This window comes from Puma concolor, chromosome A1 (genome assembly GCF_028749965.1).
Source record: "Puma concolor isolate L17-30 chromosome A1, mPumCon1.1.hap2, whole genome shotgun sequence".
NCBI classification, from domain to species: Eukaryota; Metazoa; Chordata; class Mammalia; order Carnivora; family Felidae; genus Puma; species Puma concolor.
The window spans coordinates 35,322,190-35,346,049 of record NC_141667.1 but is presented as its reverse complement, the minus strand read 5'-3'; the positions used below and the strand labels follow the sequence as shown (position 1 = coordinate 35,346,049).

The 23,860-nt window shown below is 40.3% G+C and overlaps 1 protein-coding gene across 3 annotated transcripts in view; it reads right to left on the bottom strand.

Moving 5' to 3' along the window:
* NIM1K (NIM1 serine/threonine protein kinase) overlaps positions 1-23,860 on the bottom strand; it is a 65,904-nt gene that overhangs the window by 25,598 nt on the left and 16,446 nt on the right. The window contains exon 1 of one of the 3 annotated variants that reach the window (XM_086678273.1): positions 15,449-15,534. The exons of the other annotated variants lie outside the window; for them this stretch is intronic. The gene's annotated coding sequence lies outside the window, so the exon portion shown is untranslated. Of the gene's footprint in view, positions 1-15,448; positions 15,535-23,860 lie in introns of those variants that run through there. 3 annotated transcript variants of the gene reach the window in all.

Below are 23,860 nucleotides of genomic sequence, written 5' to 3'. Positions count from 1 at the left end.
AAAAAAATTTTTAAGAAAGTCCAACATCTAATTATTAGAGTTCCCAGAGTCACACTATCGTGTCCCCAGTAAAGTAAGACATATGACTCCTATTGTACTCGAATTGCCAACAAATTTCAAAAATAGTAATGAATGAGGGAAAGCTCCAGATTCCCAGATATTCCAATACAATAAAAAAGTAGAAGAAAAAATCTAACGGAAAGATAAATCCCACTTGGATATGTGTATAGTGAATACTCGTTTTTATTTTGCAGAATGTTTTTTTTTTCCCCTAAAAACTTTTCTTAGATGTTTGGAAGCAGAAATCCTGACTGCAGGTCGTGGGCTTGCTACAAATAGCTTACATTTACATTACTTTCTAGTAGTGGCCCAAAATGTCAAGTTACATCATGCCAAACATATGCAAATGATGGAAATGATGACATATCTAGTTGTGGATGAAATCTTCCTTTTCTCAGATGCATTTGCTAAGGGTTTTCCCTTTTGCCCATTTGATTTCGACCAATGTTTATGAAAGCTTAGAAACCCCATCAGCCAAAAACATGAAGGCACATCACTGTAGCTCAAAGCTTCCGGAGGAGGCAGATCGGTCCTTAATTATTAGCTTAGTGCTGTTGCATAGCAATGCATTAAGATTAAAGAAAACTGAACTTACTTAGTAATTCATGCTCTTGACTTGCAACCCACTGCGAAGAGTAAATCAAAGAAAACCATCTGGCCTTTGTTCTCTTTGTCTGAGTTTAAATTACAAAACTAGGCAAGGCTTTCTGAGGACCTTTTCCCCTGGCTGGCAAGGGCAGGCACTGGTTTGCTTAGAAGAAAAGCTGGGTTTTCTGTGCGGCAACTGGCTGCACTGATAGCTGAATCCCACGTAATCCTTCTCAGGCATGGTGCCTTTCTGGGAGAACCTTTAGCAAATAGTTTGCTTCACTTGTTATTATTCTTCTTAATGTTTATTTATTTTTGATAGAGCATGAGCAGTGAGGGGCAGGAGAGAGGGAGATACAGACTCTGAAGCAGGCTCCAGGCTCTGAGCTGTCAGCACAGAGCCAGATGTGTGGCTCGAACCCAGGAACTGTGAGACCATGAACTGAGCCGAAGTCAGAGGCTCAACTGACTGAGCCACTCAGGCGCCCAAAATAGGCTTCATTTAAAAAATATATTTTACAACTTAAAAATCATCTGCACTGTCTTAGCTTTTGCTCTTAGCTCTTTATTTCTCAACACACATGTCAAGATCTCCATGGGGAGCAGTTGGGAAATTTTGAAGCAAATGGAAAATCAGTATGAACTGGGTGTGCCCTACTGATGAATAAATAGCAGAGCTGTTCTTAACACTACCCCTTGCCCTGCTTGACATCCCAGGCTACTTTGCCAGCCACTCAGCCCAGGTCTCCTCCATTCCACGGACACCCACCGCCCATGGCCAATCCACCCAGTCTGACGAGCTTATGACATCAGCTCTTCTCCCACAGAATTCTACCACACTTGAGGTTCCCTCAGCCATCAAGGTCAACCTCAGCCACCAAGGTCACAGACTCAAACACCTAGAGGGCCATGCAGGTGTTCTGTGGGGCTTAGTGCAAGGCCCATGCCTTCCACAGTGCCCATCTCGGCATGACAAGGAAGTCCAGACTCAGTTTAAGCCAGAGAGGCCATGCTAGAATGCAGGCTTACTTTTGCTTGGTCTTTTGTTAAAAGCAGCTGGAAATCAAGAAATCTTTGGTGAACTCTCTCAATTTTTAAATGGTAGATTAAGTGTGTGAGTTTGTGTGTGTGTGTGTGTGTGTGTGTGTGTGTGTGTGGATTAAATATTTTTAAAATACTGTGTGGCCAAGTGAAACTGAACCATCAGGCCAGATTTGGCATTCAGGTTGCCAATTTGCAGTCTGCTCTAGGTTTTCTAGGGACATCACCAGAAGAAAAGGGGAGGTCATCCAGAGGTCCACAGTCAAGGTCACCTGGGAGTGGCACAGATATCTGCATTAGTACCTTACAGCCTTGTAATATTTAACACACACACACACACACACACACACACACACACACAATCAGTCTTTTATTTATTTGTTTGTTTAATGCAATGTCCTCGAAGTTTATTTAGCCATGTAATTTGTTCTCCCAGAATATCTTTTTGTCATGGGCATTTTTCTTATAACTCTGACATCAGAGTTAGACAAAGCTATAAAATGCTCACCTGTCGGTTAAAATATCTGTAGGAATTTGGGTCCCAAGAAGATTAGTAAAACTATTCAGTATGGAACAAAACAGAAAACAAATTTGTTGAGTTTAATCCACATAGCAGACTGGCTTGGGAAATGCCTGTCTCTGTGACATCTAGAATGACATAGTAGTTCCTCAGTGATCGAGTATCCTTTAACTCTGGGAAGATTTATCATTAAAAACAGAAATGTTTAAGAGACTCAATCCCATAGTATTAGTACTTTCGTTTTGATGATGTATAAAACTGGTATTTTATGTACTTGTGAAGAAAATTTAGCAGAATAAAGTAAAAAAAGTCTTGTGATGCTAATTTTCAATGAAGAATTGAATAATTGGTTTAGATTTGTGGTTTTGAGTTGGAATTTTATTGTTTATAAATAGCATTGGACTGTATTTAAGAAAACATAAGGTTTACCCTGTTTAGATGTTTAAGTCATCTATACTAAAAAAATTATTAGTATTTTGGAAGTTTTTTGTTAATCATATAAAATGCTTTATTTAAAAGGAAATGAAATAAATTATAAATGCAGTTTAAAATGTTTAAAAGGTTTAGGGGTGCCTGGGTGGCTCAGTCGGTTGAGCGACCGACTTCGGCTCAGGTCATGATCTCACAGCTTGTGAGTTCAAGCCCCACAATCAGGCTCTGTGCTGACAGCTCAGAGCCTGGAGCCTGTTTCGGATTCTGTGTCTCCCTCTCTCTCTGCCCCTAACCCACTCGCATTCTGTCTCTGTCTCTCTCAAAAATAAAGAAACATTAAAAAAAATTGTTTAAAAAAAAGGTTTAAAGTTTTAAGTGGGCTCAAACATAAATCTTTAAAAATAATTGTTAGATGAGAAGTTGGACCACTTTCTTAGACCTTGCACAGAAATAAACTCAAAATGGATTAAAGGCCTAAAAGTGAGACCGGAAACCATAAAACTCCTAGAAGAAAATATAAGGAGTAATTTCTTTGACATTGGCCTTAGCGACATTTTTCTAAATATGACTCCTGAGGCAAGGGAAACAAAAGCAGAAATAAACTGTTGGGAATACACCAAAAGAAAAAGCTTTTGCACAGCATAGGAAACCACCAACAAAACAAAAAGTCAACCTACTGAATGGGAGAAAGTACTCACAAATGATATAAATGATAAGGGTTTAAGATCCAAAATATATAAAGAACTTATACAATTCAACACCAATAAAAACACGAATAATCTCATTAAAAATGGGCAGAGAATCGGGGCTCCTGGGTGGCTCAGTCGGTTGAGCGACCAACTTCGGCTCAGGTCATGATCTCACGGTTTGTGAGCTCGAGCCCTGCATCAGGCTCTGTGCTGACAGCTCAGAGCCTGGAGCCTGCTTCAGATTCTGTGTCTCCCTCTCTCTCTCTGCCCCTCGCCGCTCATGCTCTGTCTGTCTCTGTCTCAGAAATAAATACACATTCAAAAAATTTTTAAAAAATGGGCAGAGGACCTAAACAGACATTTTTCCAAAGAAGACATACAGCTGGAAAGCAGACATATGAAAAGATGCCCAACATTGTTAATCATCAGGGAAATGCAAATGAAAACCACAATGAGGTATCACCTTACACCTGTCAGAATGGCTACAATCAAAAGGACAAAAATAATAAGTGTTGGCGAGGATGTGGAGAAACAGGAACTCTCACACACTATGGGTAGGAGTGTAAATTGGTGCAGCCACCGTGGAAAACAGTATGGAGTTCCTACAAAAACAGAAATACCATATGACCCAGTGATTCTACTATTGGGTATTTACGGAAGGAGAACAAAAACATCGATTCAAAAGGATATATGCACCCCCAGTGTTTATTGCAACATTATTTATGTTAGCCAAGATTGGAAGCAATCCAAGTGTCCATTGATAGATGAATGGATAAAGAAGATGTGGTACATATGTACAAGCAATAAGCCATAAAAATTACTAAGCCATAAAAAAGAATGAGATCTTACCATTTGCAACAACATGGATGGACCTAGAGTGTAGAATGTGAAGTGAAATCAGTCTGACAGAGAAAGACAAATACCTTATAATTTCACTTACATAGGGAATCTAACAAAACAAAACAAGTAGACAAGCAAAAAGCAGAAACAGATCCATAAATACAGAGAACAAATGGATGGTTGCCAGACCGAGGTGGTGAGAGGGATGGGCAAAATGGGTGAAAGGCAGTGGGAGATACGGTGTCCAGTTATAGAACAAATACGTCACAGGGATAAAAGGTACAGCATAGGGGATATAGCCAATAGTGTTGTAAAAATGTGTGGTGACAGGTGGTAGCGACATCTGTGGTGAACATAACATAAGGTAAAGACTTGTTGAATCCCTATGTGCTACACTTGAAACTAACGTAACATTGTGTGTCAGCTATAAGTCAATTTAAAAAAATCAAAGTTCTGGGAAAAAGCGTTGTTAGGTGAAATGATACGCCTGGAATTTCCTTCAAAATAATCAGGAGTGAAGGGAATGATGGCAATTTAAATGAAACAAGACGGGTCATGAATTGATCACTTTCAAAGCTGCATGACCAGCACCCAGAGACTTACCACATGCTTTGCACCGTTTTTGCATCTGTTTAAACTTTTCTATAATGCGCTTCAGAAGAAGATTGCTACAATCCACTAGGTCAAAAATACATTCGTAGTTTTAAAACGTTAGGTATTTTACAACAGGTGACAGTGCCAAACGGATGGATGGATGTGTAACACGACAGTCCTACGATGTGGGTCCTACGATGTGGGGGGTTGTCATTCTCTTTTCATACACTGAAGCAAAAACAAAAAACAAAACGAAGCCCTAGGAAAGTTAAAAAAACTAATTGTGCAAACAGACACATCACAAGGTGCTCAGCATCGCCCATCAGGGAACCACAAACCACAAGTACAATGAGATGTCACCTCACATCTGTCAGGATGGCTAAAATCAAAAGTACAAGAAACGAATGTTGGCGAGGACGTGGGGAAAAAGGAACCCTTGTGCACTGTTGGTGGGAATGTAGAGCGGGGCAGCCAGTGTAGAAAACAGTATGGAGGTTCCTCAGAGAGTTAAAAATAGAATTACCCTACAATCCAGGAATCACACTACTGGGCATTTACCCCCAAAACACAAAAACACTAATTCAAAGGGATACACACACCTGTATGTTTGTTGCAGCATTATTTACAACAGCCAAATTACGGCAGCAGCCCAAGTGTCCACCAATAGATGAATGGATAAGGAAGAAGATATGGTATATAAATACAATGGAATATTACTCAGCCATAAAAAAGAATGAAATCTTGCCATTTTCAATGAAATGGATAGAGTTAGAGAGTATAATGGTAAGTGAAATAAGTCAGAGAAAGACAAATGCCATATAATTTCACTCATATGTAGAATTTAAGAAATAAAACAAAGGGGAAAAAAAGAGAAGAAAAAAACCCAAGAAATAGATTGTTATCTATAGAGAACAAACTCATGGTAACCAGGGGGAGGAGTGGGGTGGATGAGGGAAACAGGGAAAGGATTAAAGAGTACACTTATTGTGATGAAAAAAATAAAATGATAAAAAAAAATGGAAATATGCATTTAAGTAAAAAGAGAGAGAGAGAGAAAGAAAGTTGCCTTTGATGTCCTGATTATTAACTCCATAAGAGTGGAGGCTGTGTAAGTAAACCTTATAACATGTGGAACCAGGAATTTCAAACACATAGGGAAGAGAACATTGTCATGCTCCAATCAGGACATAGCAGAAACCCAGGGCCTTCCCCATAAAGACTTCAATCTCATACATAATTCATTTCCAAAACACAAATCTTCCCATCTCCTCTGAGGGAATATGCCAGCCTCTAAAGAAATAAGGAAGGACATTAAGGCACAGGGTTGAGTAAGGCATAGCATTAAGGTACAGAATGGAATCATGGATTGAATCACACCAGAAAAACAAAATGTAGTCTTCGTTTCCTCAGAAATAATGAATTTAGGAAACAGTGTGCGAACATTCATGCCTATTTGCAGCTTATCGTTTATTTTTAGGGGTCTAAAAATATTTGCAAGTCAAAGCAGACATTGCTCTTTTCTGCCTTAGAACTTCCTTCAACTCTGATGTAGTATGTTCACTGAGAAGCAGGGAATAACATTTGAAGGATGGCCTTAGGAGGTGATAGGAAAACATTGTTCTTCTCTATCTGAGCAGAACTCAAGAAGGTCTGTCATGACAGGAGGCTGAAGGGCTATGGTCAGGGAGGGAGAGAATAGTGTTCCAGAAGAAAAGCTCTTACTTTTACCATGTAAAAAGTTCAGGTGGATTTGAAACCTTTATCACAAGTCTCCCATACCTCATAAGTGATCCCTTCACACAGTATAAACAACAAATCCAAGAATTCTTTTTTTTTTTTTAATGTTTATTTATTTTTGAGACAGGGAGAGACAGAGCATGAACGGGGGAGGGTCAGAGAGAGAGGGAGACAGAATCCGAAACAAGGAATTCTTAAATAAATTCTTAAATATTTAATAAATAAATAGATTCTTAAATATTCATAAATATACCCAGTAGTGGAAGTAAATGAGGGGTAGTGATGACAGTAAACAGGAGAGAAGTTATTGAATATAAAAAAGTGAACCGGGGGTGCTTGGGTGGCTCAGTTGGTTAAGTGTTAGATTTTTGATTTTGGCTCAGGTCATGATCTCACGGTTTGAGAGTTTGAGCCCCGTGTTGGGCTCTGCACTGAGAGCATGGAGCCTGCTTGGAATTCTCTCTCTCCACCTCTATCTGCCTCTTCTCGAATCCTGCTCTCTCTCTCTCAAAATAAATACACTTTAAAAACTTAAAAAAAAAAAAAAAAAAAAGACCTGGGATGGTGTACAATAGCAATCTGCACTAACAGAATAGAGAATTTAAAAACCAAAAATCTCATAGACATGGAAATTTCCTATGTAATTGACATGGCATTCCAAACCGCTGGCAAAAGATAAATGATTTAGTACATGATGCTTGTGGAGACTGACCCAAAAGGTGGCTCAGGTAGGCGTTAGCTCATCCAACACCCAAAATTCTCCATCAGATGTCTCCATTCTTTGATATTCATATTTTCTTAAATTAATATAAAGTGCCATGCCGACTAACACAGAGGCTCACATCTTTTCCAGTAATATTACTACCCTAAGATCCATACATATAGAAATTCTAAAGTCACTGTTGGGTGTTTAGACATGCACATATGTATGTATGTATGTATGTGTCCACAGAAAAAGTATTTGCATATTCACAGTAAAAGATCTGGACTGAACTAGTGGATGACAACCCGAAGGGGCAGAGTAATGAAGGGAGGGTATGGTAGAGGCTGTGAGTTGTCCCATCTCTATTGGTTCTTTGTTATGGCACTGATTCTTAGCTCTGACCCACATCAAAGTCACCATAGAGCTTTTTTTAAATGGGTAATCCCAAGCCCTGCTCCCAAAGATGCAGACTTCATTGATCTTGAGAGAGGGCATGGTTTTTTGTGTGTTTTTAAGTTTCTCAGGTGATTCTATTGCATAGCCAGCTTTGAAAAACACTATTCTATGACAAAGTTTTGTCTGGGAACACTGGTACCCAATTGATATATTTCCCAGTCTCCCTTCTAGTTTGGCTTGGCCACGTGTCTGAGTTCTGATCATGAGCTGTGAGCAAAAGTGATAAATGCAATACCAGGTTGTGCCTTTAAGTTTCTATCTATCTATCTATCTATCTATCTATCTATCTATCTATCATCTTTCTTTTTCTCTCTCTCTCACTTTCTTTCTTTCTTTCGTCTCTATTTATTGAGAGAGTGCAAGCAGGGGAGGGGCTGAGAGCGAGGGAGGGAGAGAATCCCAAGCAGGCCTGGCATGGAGCCCAACACTCATGACCATAATCAAGAGTTGAACATTTAACTGACTGAGCCACTCAAGCGCCCCCAGGTTGTGCCTTTAAAAGGAAAGAAACATGTCATTCTCCTCTTCATTTTTCCATTCTTCTTGTAGGTTGGAATATGGATATGACAGTGTAAATGGAAATAGCCATCTTAGACCAAGATGGAAGCCATGAATTGAGAATGGCAGAGCCACAAGACAGGAGGAACCTGGGCCCGCAACACTACACAGCCACCATATCAGCCCTGGATTGCTTACTAGTAGATTTGGTTGTGAGAGAATTAAGATTCTACCTTCTTTAAGTCTCCGTTGTTTTGACCTTTGCTAAAGCAACTTAATGTTTACACAACCTAATGTTATATAATGTTTATAATGTTTACAAAATGAACTTGTTTCATTTCTTGCTTCCTGGGTTTCTGTATTGTTTGAATGTTTTAGAACATGTATAATTACTTTAAAAATTAGAAATGTACATATCTATAGATAGAAAGTACCTGGGTCAAGGAGAGAATAAGAACTGCAGACGTCAGATACTGGTTTTCTGATATCCCAAAATATTCCAAATTATTTATACTTTCATACACAGAAAATTGACAAATATTTATGGAGGACTGGTCATATGAAAGAAACTAAGGTTATATGAATAACTATATTGCTGTTTTTAAAAGCACCACATTTACTTAATTTACTTATGAGTAACAAATTAATTTCAACAAAACAATACCATCTATACTTTTCAAGTAATATTGTTAATCTAAATTTCATTGGTTTGAAGTTTTGTTTGTATTTAACTTGATAAAATTTGTTTTGCTTCACAGCTGTATATAAGCTATAAGGAAAAAGACTTAGGGTTAGAAAGAGATTAGGGTCTAGACCTTCCCACTAAATGCCTGTGTGACCTTAAGTAAGTCCCTTCCCCTCTCTGGGCTTCAGTTTCTCTACTGGCAAGTGAGAGTGATGGACCCCATGATGTCTACAGAATCATTTCCTGACCTGAGATTCTTGATTTTAACATAGGAAAAAAGCCCTCCTGAAGTCCAAGTGTCACATTGCCCCCTTCTGGACCTTTGTAACATTCACCTGAATGAGATTATTAAAAACCCATAAGCCTACATGATGATGCTGAATATATTTAAGTCCAACTCCTTCCCCCTCACAAACAATTTAGAAAACCCAGTTTGAGTATTTTCCAATAGAAGTAATAGAAGACGAACCAGGAAAGAGAAAGGGCAAAAAGCATTAAAGGAGCAGGTGCAGGTGTTGATATGGTGGTGGGGGTGGACTCAGGACACAGTAGTTATCTCCATCTCTTCTCCCAATATAATAAGTGGTATTGGCTGGTCTTTATCAAATGCCTACTATGTGCCAAAAACCAATTTTTTAACCGATTAAAAAAAATCCTTCCAACAATTCTTCCAGCCAGGCCAAGAACATCTGTCCTGAGCGGCTCCTGATTATTCCCACAATTATGCCCTTTTTCCTCTAAGTCTTTCCCATCCTATGAAGATGGTTCCTTTCTTATTTCCTTCTAGAAGCATTCTTGACTACTTCATACGGCCCCACTACTATCCTGGAGCACTTGAGACCTGCATCTCATAATCTGGTCCTTGACTTCATGATTTTTCCATTTCGTGGGAGTCAAGCCTTCCCACAAACTCTCCTTGAGAGCAGGGTCCATGTGCAGGGCATCACGTCCACCCTCTCCCATTCCCCATCACCTAGAACAGTGCTGCTCGCATGGGGCTTGACTCACAAGATGACTATCTCTACTGCATCCTCCAACTACTTCCTCTGTAGAGGAAATTGCTTGTACTTTGGGTAGCAATCGCTCATATTTACTCTAAAGTAGAAAAATCAAGCTTCTGATTTTCTTCTCCAAATGTGCTTCTTTCACATCTTGGTAAATTGCAACACATCTTTATAGCTGAAGCCAAAACCCTTGATTCTTCTTTTTACCTTATGTCTTGTGTTCAATTTGTCAGCAAATCTTCTTGGCTCTACCTTCAAAATATATTCAGAATGGGATCATTTTATCCCATTATTACCCAAATCACAGTCATCCCATTATTACCAGAGTCCAAGCCACAGCCGGGTTTAATTGGATTACAGTTGTGGTCTTTACAGCTGGTTTCAGAGCTTCTGTCTTTACCTGCCCCCTGCCGACCCCCAACATGGTCTGTCTTGAACATAACATCTGGGAAGATGCTTCTAAAAGATGTCAGATCAGGGACGCCTGGGTGGCTCAGTCAGTTAAACGTCTGACTCTTGATCTCAGCTCAAGTCATGATCTCATGGTTCGTGAGATTGAGCCGCCCCATGTTGGGCTCTGTGCTGACAGCTCAGAGCCTGCTTGGGATTCTCTCTCCCTCTCTCTCTACCTTGCTCCCCACTGGCATGCACATTCTCTCTCTCTCTTTCTCAAAATAAATCAACTTACAAGTAAATAAATAAAGGATGTCCAATCACTTCTCCATTCAAACCCTTTTGGTGGCTTCCCTTCTTCCTCAGAATAAAAGCCAAGACCCTTAAAATGGCCTTCAAAGCTCTGTCCAAGGTGGTCCTCCCTCCGGCATCATCTCCAGTCTCCCTTTCACCTACTCCACTCCAGCCACACTGGCCTTCTCTCTCTTCCTTGAGGGGATCAAGCCTGCTCCTACCTTCTACAAACTCCTCCTTGCCCTTTAAGGATCACTTTAAGTATTACCTCTTTCAGGAATCTTCCCCATCCGCCCACCTTAAACCTGGTGGAGTTCTCGTTTGTACTTCCAACATCTGTGGCTAGTACTGTGATTTTCTCCACCTTTTTGTACCATTATGACTTCTACATCAGACTGTTCATCTCATCAGATTGTAAACCCATTAAGGGTAGTAATTGTGTTTGACTTATTTAAACTATATTCATAAGAGCTACAGTAATCAAGATGGTGTATAAGGATAGACCAATAGATCACAATAAAGAGTCCAGAAATTGACCTACACATACATGGTCAGTTGTTTTTCCACCAAGGCACCAAGCCAATTTAATGGGGAGAAGGAAGTCTTTTTTTAACAAATGGTGCTGAATCAACTAGATGTCTGTGTAAATAAAAGTTGAACCTTGACTTTTATCCTATACCATACACAAAAATGAATTTGAGATGGATCATTGACTTAAAACCTAGGACCAAAAAGTTTCCGGAAGCATACACAGGATAATAAATCCATGACGCTGAAGCAGGGCAAGCTTTTTGGACTAGATACAAAAAGCACAAACCATAGAAAAGAAAAAATTTGGTTAGTTCGACATCATCAGACTTAAAATTTTCTGGGTTATCGAAAGATACCATTAAGAAAACCAATAGAGAAATCACAGACTACACTAAAAATCTAGGGCTCTAAACAGCATCTGGCACACAATACATGCTCAATTAAATATTTGTTGAACACATGTATAAAAGACCTGCCTCCTTCTTGTCACAACATACAGCTATCCTGACAGGTGCAAGAGATGTCAATACTCTGACTGTTGAGTGGGCAGTGCCGGTTAGAGGGAAAATCTATCCTACTGGAGGGAAAGAAAAGTTATCAAGGCTATTTATCAGTTGAGATAAAATGTGTCAAGTCAGCAAACTCAAGAGCTTGTCTACAGGTTACAAGGACCTGTAGTGAATCACACAAAATAAGGAGTCGGTAACTGCAGAACATTCACATGAGTAAATTAGCTAAAAATACAGGTGGAATTTCACCAAATGGAGCAGGAAGCATATACCTCCTTCCTCATTGCCTCAGTAATGCCAATGACGTTATAATGAGAACTAGAGACACTGAAACTAGCACATGATGGTGAAGCTACCAATGTTCTACCTAGAGGAAGTGGGAGGAGTTTTATCAACAAAACAAGGGGTCAGGAAGGAAAAAAATTTCATTGGGTAAAAAGGGTTAAATTGATCCTATATGCTTAAATTTTTTTTTTCTTTTTTCCACGTTTTTATTTATTTTTGGGACAGAGAGAGACAGAGCATGAACGGGGGAGGGGCAGAGAGAGAGGGAGACACAGAATCGGAAACAGGCTCCAGGCTCTGAGCCATCAGCCCAGAGCCTGACGCGGGGCTCGAACTCACGGACCGCGAGATCGTGACCTGGCTGAAGTCGGACGCTTAACCGACTGCGCCACCCAGGCGCCCCTGATCCTATATGCTTAAAAAACTGCTTCTGGGCATGGCATAGACCGAGGCTAAACATACATTCTGGTTTGCATAAGACTGTCTAAGCATGTCCTGATGCAATTAACAGTAGCTGCTTTTTCACTCTCAAAAGTGTCCTTGTTTCCATATATAATATGATCATCCTACTTATATGTGGCATTCCTTCCTCTTACTTTGTTTGTTTTCTTCTTCCTCTTATTTGGGTAGTCACTGAGGATAAAAATAATCACGTAGATGCATATCGGTTGTATTATTTGTTTCACCTGTTAGCATCACTCTCTGGAAGGAACCTCATGCCAAATGAGAGTGAGTGTTCATTCTGATGACCAGTGTAAGACTGGTTTGAGCAACTATACAAGCTGGTGTTTAAATTGTTTCCCTGCTCCCTACTCTAAACAGGTGAGCTGGGCAGTGGGAGTCTTCAGTGTTATTATACAGTTTTGTTTTATTCCGAAAAGCACCAACTTTTTAATCAATATTTTAACCCACAATTTAATTTAAACCACAATATATTATTCATCGGGACTCTCTTTTAAAGACATGGAAACTGGGGCGCCTGGGTGGCGCAGTCGGTTAAGCGTCCGACTTCAGCCAGGTCATGATCTCGCGGTCTGTGAGTTCGAGCCCCGCGTCAGGCTCTGGGCTGATGGCTCAGAGCCTGGAGCCTGTTTCCGATTCTGTGTCTCCCTCTCTCTCTGCCCCTCCCCCGTTCATGCTCTGTCTCTCTCTATCCCAAAAATAAATAAACGTTGAAAAAAAAAAAAAAGATTTAAGACATGGAAACTGAGGCATGGAATGATCTAGTTAAATGACTTGTTTGGGATCATAATCTGGGGTAAAATTATCAGATGAGACTCCTATTTATGATCAATTTATTTTCAGTTCACCCTCACCACCATCATTCATTCAACAAACACGTATTAAACACCTATTATGTGCCATCAACGTCCTCTCCACACGATGCGTTATTCAGGACCCTAAGTCCTGGATAGTCACTGCATACGCATGGTCTAACATAGGCAATCTGTTGCTGAGAAAAGAATGTCAGGTGCTAATGTTCAATGTTTGAAGTAAGTTCCATGCTTCTACTAAAAAAAAAAAAAAAAAAAAAATTGACCAGAAGGAACCTGCAGTTCTACAGTAAGACAAATCTTTTTTTTTTCAAGTTTATTTATTTATTTTTGGAGAGAGTGAGAGAGAGAGAGCACAAGCAGGTGAGGGGAAGAGAGAAGGACAGACGGAATCCCAAGCAGTTTCCGCACCATCAGCTCAGAGCCGATGCAGGGCTTGAACTCATGAACTGTGAGATCATGACCTGAGCCGAGATCAAGAGTTGGACACTTAGCCGACTGAGCCATTCCGGTGCCCCTGCAGTAAGACAAATCTTACTTGTACTCCCGATTTGTACTTTAGGGGTCCAAGCAATAGTGGGTTATGGAGCACTTTGATGGGCAGAGGGAAGAGGTTCTTACATCCAGTAATGGAAATAACATTCAACCTTTCTACTGTATCTTTCTAATCTAAATATCTTTTGTAAGTCTCAAAAAGAATCCTTCAGGGGCACCTGGGTAGCTCAGTCGGGTAAACATCTGACTCTTGGTTTCCGCTCAGGTCATGGTCTCACAGTTCGTGAGTTCGAGCCCCATGTTAGGCTCTGTGCTAAGAGCATGGAACTTACTTGGGATTCTCTCTCCCTCTCTCTCTGCCCCCTCCCTGGCTCTCGGTAGCTCTCTCTCTCTCTCTCCTTCTCTCTCTTAAAATAAATACATAAACTTTAAAAAAAGAATGTTTCATGATGCTGCTCTTTTACATGATAAAACCAACTACAGTCTTTAATTAGTATTTTGAATGGCTCATACATTTACATTAACAGCATCACCTTTGGTGTCTTTGATTCCTGAGCCAATTGATCTGCCACAGCTTTGAAATCTCAGACAGCAATCCATTCATATTAACCTAATTTGAAAATAAATCAACTGCTTTCCAGCCCTCTGAATTATGAGGGCTCCTCTCTGTTCTGGTAACCTCTGCAATGGAGTTGGTTTTTAAAGGTAGAAAACAGCTCTTTGCCATAGTAATCATTTAACAAAATGAAACAAGCATACATAAGAAGAGGGTTGTTTCTTCTTAACAGGTCAAGCTTCAAAATCAATTCATATATACATAAATGGCTGCTACTAAGAAAATTTCTAGGTAGGTAGCTAGGTACTATGGATAATGGGAACTTTAAAATTGCATTGAAATTTACTAGATGATCTCAATTAACTATTGTGGTCTTTGTTTAATAATAATTGTTACAGCAATAATAATAGCTAGCTCTTATATATTACATATTACATGGTAGGCAATATCTTATGTGCTTTATGTGTACTAACGATTTAATCTAGAAGTCTGGGAGGTAAGTATTAATATCTCTACTTTACAGAAAAGGGAGGTTTAATCAGCATAGGGAGGTCATCAGGCAACTCTACCCATCTGGGATTCAAACCCAGTCAGTGAGGCTTCAGTCTTGGGCATCTTAACCACTATAAAGGGCTATATAGTTATTTCCAGAATGTTCTTACAACAGGGAAGTACATTTTTTTGTTTAGGGTTTAACATTTGGCATAAGGAAAGTTGAATATGTTGTTATATCCATCTCTAGTCTAGTACAAAGCAGGCTTTCAATAGGTGTTGTGGGTGAATGAATGAGTTAATTAAGCCTAGAATTATCATAGGCTTCCTCTTAGTTACCTCACTGTCTTCCTTCTTCCTTCTTCTTCCTTCTTCCTCTTCTTATTGCCCACCCTCCACCCTACCAACTTGGTTAATGATAAATTTATCCTGTCTTCCCTCTGCTAAGTCCTAACCAACAGGCTTGTACTTCTCATCTTTCAGTGATCGGACATCCTGCTGAGAACACACAAAGGCAGCTGACAATCCAGGGGGGTCTGTCAGCCCAGAAGAAGCACCAGGGTCACTGAGAAGAAGCAGAGATTGTCCATCTGGGGAGCACAGGGACTTCTAAGACTGAAACTCTCTTGCCTCATCCCCCAAGATCTGCACCAGCCATAAGATGCTTCACTTATTCATTCAACATTTACTGAGCCTCTCCCAAATGTCAACTGTGCCCGACATCAGACACATCAGACACATAAGACATTGAATGAGAAAGACATTGTCTTACTTTTTACTGTGATCACTACCTCTCCCACAACAGCTCCACAATCATGTAATCTTATTCTCTTAATCTCTTCATTATTGATCTCCACATCTTTTGGGGATGCTCTTTCTCTCTCTCCACTTAGTACCTGCATGGAGATCATTATTCATTCATTTATGTATTAGGTGAGCACCTACTATGTGACAAAGACTGTTCTAGGTGTAGGGGATATGATAATGAGCAACGTGGAAAGCATTTCTGTACTAACGGGGTTCATAATAACCTCCAAGACTATCTATTCATTCAAGACTATCCTTCATTCTTTCAGTTTCCTTAAAGAACATAAAATTACATAAGGTAACAATTACAACAGTATGTTGCATTTTTAACACATACAGATGTAGCAATTATAACAATAATAGCAAAACAAAGGGGAGATGGGAATGGAGCTATAAAGGAGTACAATTTCTAGACCTCACTGCAATTATGTTAGTATAAATTTAAACTAGGTTCTGATAAGTTAAAAATATATTTTAAGCCCTAGAGTAACCTTTCAGAAAATAACTAGAAATATATAGTTAAAAATCATTAAAAGGCTATCTATATGCAGAAGAATGAAGTTAGACCTCTACCTCACGCCGTAAACAAAAGTTGTCTCAAAATGCATCAAAGACCCAAATTAAGAGCTAACCCTATAAAGCTCTTAGAAGAAAGCATAGGCATAAATCTTCACAACTGTGGGTTAGGCAATCATTTGTCAGCCTGTGACAAAAGTACAAGCAACAAAAACAAAAATAGAAACTGGTCTCATTGATTAAAAACTGTAATGCTTCAAAGGATGCCATTGAGAAAGTGAAATACAACCTGCAGAATGGAGGAAAAAAATTTTTTTGCAAATCATGTATCTGGTAAGGGACTTGTATCTAGAATCTAGAAATAGAACGCAATAATAAAAAGATAAATAATCCAATTAAAAACCTGCAAAGGACCTGAATAGACATTTATCTAAGAAGATACATAAATGGTCAATAAACATATGAAAAGATGCTCAACATCATTAGTCACCAGGGAATGCAAAATCATAGTAAGACCTCTTCACACCCACTAGGATGGCTAGAATCAAAAAGACATACTAACAAGTGTTAGCAAGGATGTGGAGAAACTAGAACCCTTGTATCCTGCTGAGGGGAATGTAAAATGGTTCAGCCCTTTGAAAAACAATTGGTCAATTTTTAAAAACAGCTGAATATAGTTATCAGCAATTTCACTCCTCGGTATATACCTGTAAGAAATGAAAACATATGTCGACACACAAACTTTTATACAAGTGTTCCTAGCAACATAATTCATAATAGCTAAAAAGTAGAAACACCCAAATATCCATCAACTGAAGAAGGGATCAATAAAATGTGGTATATCCAGATGATAGAATATTATTATGCCATCAATAAAAAGAATTGAAGTACTGACATATGCTGTGACATAGACAAACCTTGAAAACATCGTGCTAAGTGAAAGAAACCAGTCACAAAGGACTATATATTGTATGATACGATGTATGTAAACTGTTCAAAATAGGCAAATATTTAAAAAGAGAAAGCAGATTAGTAGTTGACTGGGGTTTCGGGGAGGAGTTGGGAATGCTGTTAGGCAGAGCAGTGTTTCTTTTTAGGGTAATGAAAATGTCCTAAGATTGATTGTGGTGATGGATGCACAACTCTGTGAATGTATGAAAAGCCATTGAATCGTATACTGTAAATGAGTAAATTGTATATTTAAAACATATCTCAATAAAGCTACTAAAATACACTTAAAATAATAAGAGGAATTAAAATGTTACACTAGAAAATATTCACTTAATGCAGACTACCCAGCCAGCTGCCTCCAAATCTTTTTCCATAACTACCTTGACCATGTTTTGGATTAAATATCCTTCTGCTCCCAGACGATTCATGTTCTCTTTTCGGCCATTTATATCTCTACCTGTAACTTCCATTCCTGTTCACATTCTTAATAGCTATCTCCCCTTTCTTGCCTACAGGTCTTTGCCCAGACTGTCTAAATGCATAGAATAAAGAATTATGCAATCCTGGAATGTTAGAAATGGAAGACATCTCCATGCTCCTCTCTCCCACCTCTTCATTTCAGAGATGAGAGGACAAAGGCCCAGAGAGGTTATATGACTTGTCCATGGTCTCCAAAATACTTTGTCCTTGCTCACCTTCCCCCAAAAGCCCTCTTTAATTAAGCCAATGTTTCCTTATCTTTCTACCCTACCTCTGATACTTTTCTTTACCGCATTACTCACAGGTATCAAATGCATTGATTACAAGACATCATTCACATTTAAACTCAAATCTTGCATACCAGAGGATAAAAGCAATTCTTTGATCTCTGTAGCCACTACATCTGCTCTCAGCTGCTGCAGCTTTTCATTTGTTGTTACGAGGAACAATTCAAAATTCACAGGAGGCTGGCTCCTATGAGCTCCAAGTTGACTCCTGGCTTGGACAGCCTGGAGAAGACATAGGGATCAACTCCCTGCCTGGTTTCCATAAAGGACACCCCCTCAACTCACCTCATAGAGAACCATTCCTAAGGTCTTCATAAAAGAGCACTTTAGTGCATATAAAATATCGCATCTCTACATTTTTAAATGCTCTCAGGAAAGAAAATGGTAACAAAGGGCATTTACATTTCTTTATCCATTTATACCTAGAAGTATACCAGGATCAAAGATTAAGTTGCTTTTTAAAAACCAAATAAGTATTCATCTTGATGGGAAACAGAAAAGCTTCTGGGGGGGGGGGAGGAAATTCATAAATCATGCAGTCATTCTGGACTTTACATGAAGAGAAAATACATCAAAACCCCACTGGCCTTTCATCTGAAGGGAGCCTGGTATATAGTGATGTAAATCCATTAATGAACACGAGTTGTGGAGTCAAAAATCACACAGGCCTACCTGGCTTGGAAAAGCAAAATAAACTGCTCTGAAAAACAGTATGGAGGTTCCTCAAAAAATTAAAAATAGAATTACCCTATGACCCAGCAATTGCACTACTAGGTATTTATCCAAGGGATACAGGTGTCCTGTTTCGAAGGGACACATGCACCCCCATGTTTATAGTAGCACTATCAACAATAGCCAAAGTATGGAAAGAGCCCAAATGTCCATCGATGGAGGAATGGATAAAGAAGATGTGGTATATATACACAATGGAGGATTACTCAGCAATCAAAAAGAATGAAATCTTGTCATTTACAACTATGTGGATGGAACCGGAGGGTATTATGCTAAGCGAAATTAGTCAGTCAGAGAAAGACAAATATCATATGACTTCACTCATATGAGGACTTTAAGATACAAAACAGGTGAACACAAGGGAAAGGAAGCAAAAATGATATAAAAACAGGGAGGGGGACAAAATACAAGAGACTCATAAATACGGAGAACAAACTAAAGGTTACTGGAGGGGTTGTGGGAGGGGGGATGGGCTAAATGAATAAGGGGCACTAAGGAATCTACTGAAATCATTGTTGCACTATATGCGGACTAACTTGAATGTAAATTAAAAAAAATAATAAATTAAAAATAATTAAAAATTTAAATATTAAAAAAAAAAGGAGAGTCAGGGCCTTCCCACGTCTGACTGTGTCTCTCCTGCTCCAAGAACTGCTTGGCACAGGCTTCTGCACAGAGGACCTTCGTGATTGAGGAAGAGAAAGGCAAGTGTAATTAGAGACACTTTGTTCCCTAGAGCGGCACCGTTTGGGGGCTGATTGAGGGAGTGATTACACAATGCTGAAGAGGCAGGTTAAGTGCTGCCCACCAGGGAGCCAGGAGGCTTTGGAAGCCAGTTCTGAGAATTACATACTGTTCCATAGTGCTTGCTAATTGACCCGGTATTTCTGGATGAAAAAATTTCCCCAAGGAGTGGTGTTAAAGTAGATAATGAGGTTCTCTCATCTCACAGAGCAGTTCAGAAGCAGAGTTTGAGCTCTGGAGACTAGATATTATTTCAGTGCATCAAATGGCAAGAAGATCACCGATTGAACACGAAACGATTCGGTAGGTGCATCAAGGCTTCCACTGTGATTCTCAGCCCACACTCCGCTCTCCCGGCCCTGTACTACCTTAGTTGGAATAATTTTATGAATTATTTATAATTGTAAAGATAAGGCGTGTATAGGCGAACAGCCATAAGGTCCACGAAAGGGCACATTTCTGAGAGCTTCATGAAAATAGTCACTCACTATTCACTGAAGCAGGGATCTAGTCATACATAAGGAAAGATATCTGCCAAGTGCAGGAAAAGTTCTGGACCCATGAGTTCCCAACCGTTGACAGTGAAATGAAATTGGGCTGAAGGTGGAGAATCCGAGGAGCTCTATCATATTTTACTCTGTATACTTCTGCGTGTGCCGTTTTTACTATGATCACCACAGAGATTTTCTTGGCCTAGGGGCTAAAAATATACATTTATCTCCACCAATATCTGGAGGTTGTGGCCTGTCTCTGATGACCATGGATGTAAAAGTGACTCCTCCCCGATATGGTAAACCACTCCCCCCACCACGGACTGAGATGGTCTAGTCCAGTACTCCAAAGTCGCGATTTTTAAAAGTTTGTAATTCAGAAATAAGATGGCTTAGAAAGAAATGAAACCTGGCACCACATTAAATCAAGTGGCTGAAATGGTGACATTGCTTATACAGAATAGATTCCCAAACAGAAGTAGACACTCAAATGTTGGTGATGAACATAAATGACACTTAGGGAGCCAGTATCCTGCACTGGGCCTGGAAGACCATGGAGAGGGAGCTAAGCCTCTATTCGAGAAGGCATCTGTAAATATTTTGTCTTGAAGCTGGGGCTTTGGGAATCCTGAAGAAAACAGTGCAATGAGCCCTGGGCCAAGGATCATGGGGAAAATTCTCTTCTCAGTCCCTGATGCTTTGGTATATTCAGGAACAATCCCAGAGATATATTTAGCTGTTGCCTGGGGCTTTGTTCCCAGACAGATTTGGGGGCTGGGAGTGGGTGGTGCATGACGCTGGGAGAAAAACGAGTCTCTATCAGGCGGCATCTTCTCTTTTGTGCCACTGAGCAGGAGTCCCAGAGTGAGTAAGGGGACCAGGTTACCTCTGCGTGGAGGAGCACATGCCAGGGGAGGACAAGCGATGGGTGAGAGGATTGGGAGGCCCTGCTGAGCCCTCCTCTCCTGAGCCAACTTGAGTCAGGAGCCTCATGACAGAGCTGTGCTGAAATGGTGGTCGTGTCGGAGGCTGAATCTGGTCCTGAGGATTTTAAAGTCTGTGAGGGTCCCCAGAGGAGGGCATTTTAAAACACTCTTTGGAGCCTGGACGAAGTGCAAAACATGGAGGGACTCTGCAGGGGGAACAGATGTGAGAGGTGTGCCTGCCTCGGGCAGTAGCACTCCAAAGGCAGAGCTTGGCCAGTACCCTGTGGGCCCGGTCAGAATCTAAGCGCCATCCCAGGTTTCTCTCTTCCCTTCACCTAGTCCTGTAAGCCCCCCCCCCACTTCAATACTACCCCAGGCTTTTCACCCATCAGCCTGACTCCTGCACGACTGGATCCCACAGCAGATGGAGAGGCACATGCAGGGACGAGCCAATAAAAGTCTTAAAATATTTTGAAATTTGATCTTTTTCAAGGCATCTCAATAATCATCATAAGAAAAATCAGAACATGCACTTTATTAGGTATTTTATGGTTATCTTTGCCTAAATTCTAAATTGCATGTTAGGCTGATGAGGGCAATTGCCCCCTAATGGTCTAAATCCTGCCCTGGACCTAGCTGCCCGAAACAGCCTCCTGACAGCCTTTCCTGCATGCTGTCTTTCCCAGCTCCACTCTATCCTCCAGGAAACCATCTGCAGGAGCTTTCTAAAATTTAGGTATTACTGCTCTGCTTAAACGAACTTCACTAAAATGAATATGGAACAGGGGCGCCTGGGTGGCTCAGTTGATTAAGCATCCAACTCTTGGTTTCGGCTCAGGTCATGATCTCACGGCTTCGTGGGTTCGAGCCCCACATTGGGATCTGTGCTGGCAGTGAGGATCCTGCTTGGGATTCTCTGTTTCCCTTGCTCTCTGCCCCTCCCCTACTCGTGCTGACTCTGTCTTTCTCAAAAGAAATAAGTAAACTTTTAAACAAAATTTAAAATGAATATTGGGTGGAATTCAATCTCCATTGCATGGTCTAGAAAGCTCTTCGAGATCTGGCTTTTGATTTTATTTCTAGTCTTATTTCTCATGTCCCCTGCTCCCACTTGCCCCACTCCATATGCCCTGATAGGATTCAGGGCATGCTACCCCAAATACGGCACCTTGATATATTGAGTATTTTAAGTAGGAGAGTCCGTTTGACTTCCTTCTCCCCTGAAACATGCTATAAAATCTTCAGGTGAGGGGTGCCCTCCCTGTACCTGAAGAAAAAGAGCATCCTTATCTCTGAAGACAAGGGGCACCAGTTAGAATCCTAACAATTAGGCCTTGCTAAGCTTCCCCCAATTTATACACTTACCTCATACAGTGGTCCCTCCTTACCCTTGGGGGATGTGTCCCAAGACCCTGAGTGGATGTCTGAAACCACAGAGACTACTGAGCTCTGTGGATACTATGATATTTCTTATATGTGTATATCTATGATAAGGTTTAATTTATAAGTTAGGAACACTAAGAGATTAACAGCAATAGCTCATAATAAAATAGAACAATTACAACAATATGCTGTCATAAAAGCCATGTGAATGTGGTCTGCCAAAATATCTTATTGGACTGTACTCACCTTTCTTGTGAAGATGTGAAATGATAAAACGCCTGTGTGGTGAGATGAGGTGAATGACGTAGGCATGGTGACCTACCGTTAGGCTACCCTTGACCTTCTGCAGATAAGACAGAAGGAGAATCTTCTACTTCGGGGCCCCACTTGACCTCAGGTAACTGAAATCGTGGAAAGCAAACCCGCGGATAAGGGGGGACCACTGTACTCCTTGACTTATCATAGTGTTCCTCCACGACTCTCCACTCCTCATCAAACCTAGCATAAAATACTCAGCTCTGTTTCTGTAGGTCTTCTTTTCCTTGTAAAGGCTCCCATGTCGCATCAAACTTAGGTTAAACACTTGTGTACATTCTTCTCCTGTTAATCTTTGTCAATTTACTTTTCAGACCCAGCCAAGGACTCTAGGAAGGTCCAGGAGCACTTTTCCTTCCCTACAGCCCTATATTTGAGAACATCAAAATACTTGAGGGCCTACAAGCATCCCATGCTGCTTCACGCCTCCACGCCTTTGTACATGACATTCCTTCTACATGGACTGTTTTCTTTAACCTGTTCCCCCTCGAACCTTCCAAACTCTACCCCGCTGTGCAGTCTTCCTCGACTCCTTTAAGTCTGTGGTACTCTCAGAGTATTTCATGCGCCTGTCTGTGCACATCTGTCTCTTGTGTGAACATCTCTATCTGTCTAGGCAATAAGGGTACTGAGGGCAGAGAGGATGTTCTATTCACCTCTCTCTCTAAATAGTGCCTGGCACATCATAGGTACTCAATACTTGTTTATGGAATAGATGAATGAGTAAACACATTAAAACAGAGTTATTTTGTTGGTAAGGCACAACAATTATTTTAAATTCTTGTTTTATAAGAGATTAATTCCATTCTTTTTCTTATTTCAATCGTCTAATGGTTAAAATTCTACTTATTCTACTTATTATTCAAACTTCTCTTCTCTTCTCGTCTCTTCTCTTCTCTTCTCTTCTCTTCTCTTCTCTTCTCTTCTCGAAACTTCAGGCAGAACACAGCTCTTCCTCTGGTATTTCCCGCACAAACTCTGTGTTTTCCTTGAACATCTTCACATTCTGTCTAGTGTTTGTGCTACTTGTGCACATATTTGTCCTCCCTACTGGAATGTGGGGTTCTATGGGGCAAGTCCTCAATCTTATTAACTTCAGGATTCTGGACACCGAGTACCCAGGAGGAGTTCATAAGTGCCACGTGAATTGATCTGAGTTGTGCAGATATTTTAAAGGGTAGTGTGGATCCCAGAAGATACAGAAATAGATATTTCTTTCATATACTTCTCTGGTGGAAAAACAACAGCAACAGCAACCACAACACTAAAACAACTGTTCTATGATAAAGAAAATATAAAGGCAAAAAAAAAAAAAAAAAAAAAACTGAAAGCAACCAAACAAAATCCCAAAACTCTTTGAAGTATCTTCTCTTGAAACAAGGGCACATTTGTTACATGTGCCCCCAGCCGGAATAACTCTGGCTGGAAAATTTCTGAAACATTGTGGGTTTGGTGAGATGCCCTGTTGTTTTTCTAGAACATTCTAAGGTTCCCAGTGAAGCACACCTCAAATGTGGGTAGACATTCCTAAGAAGGCTATTTGAGTTGGAAG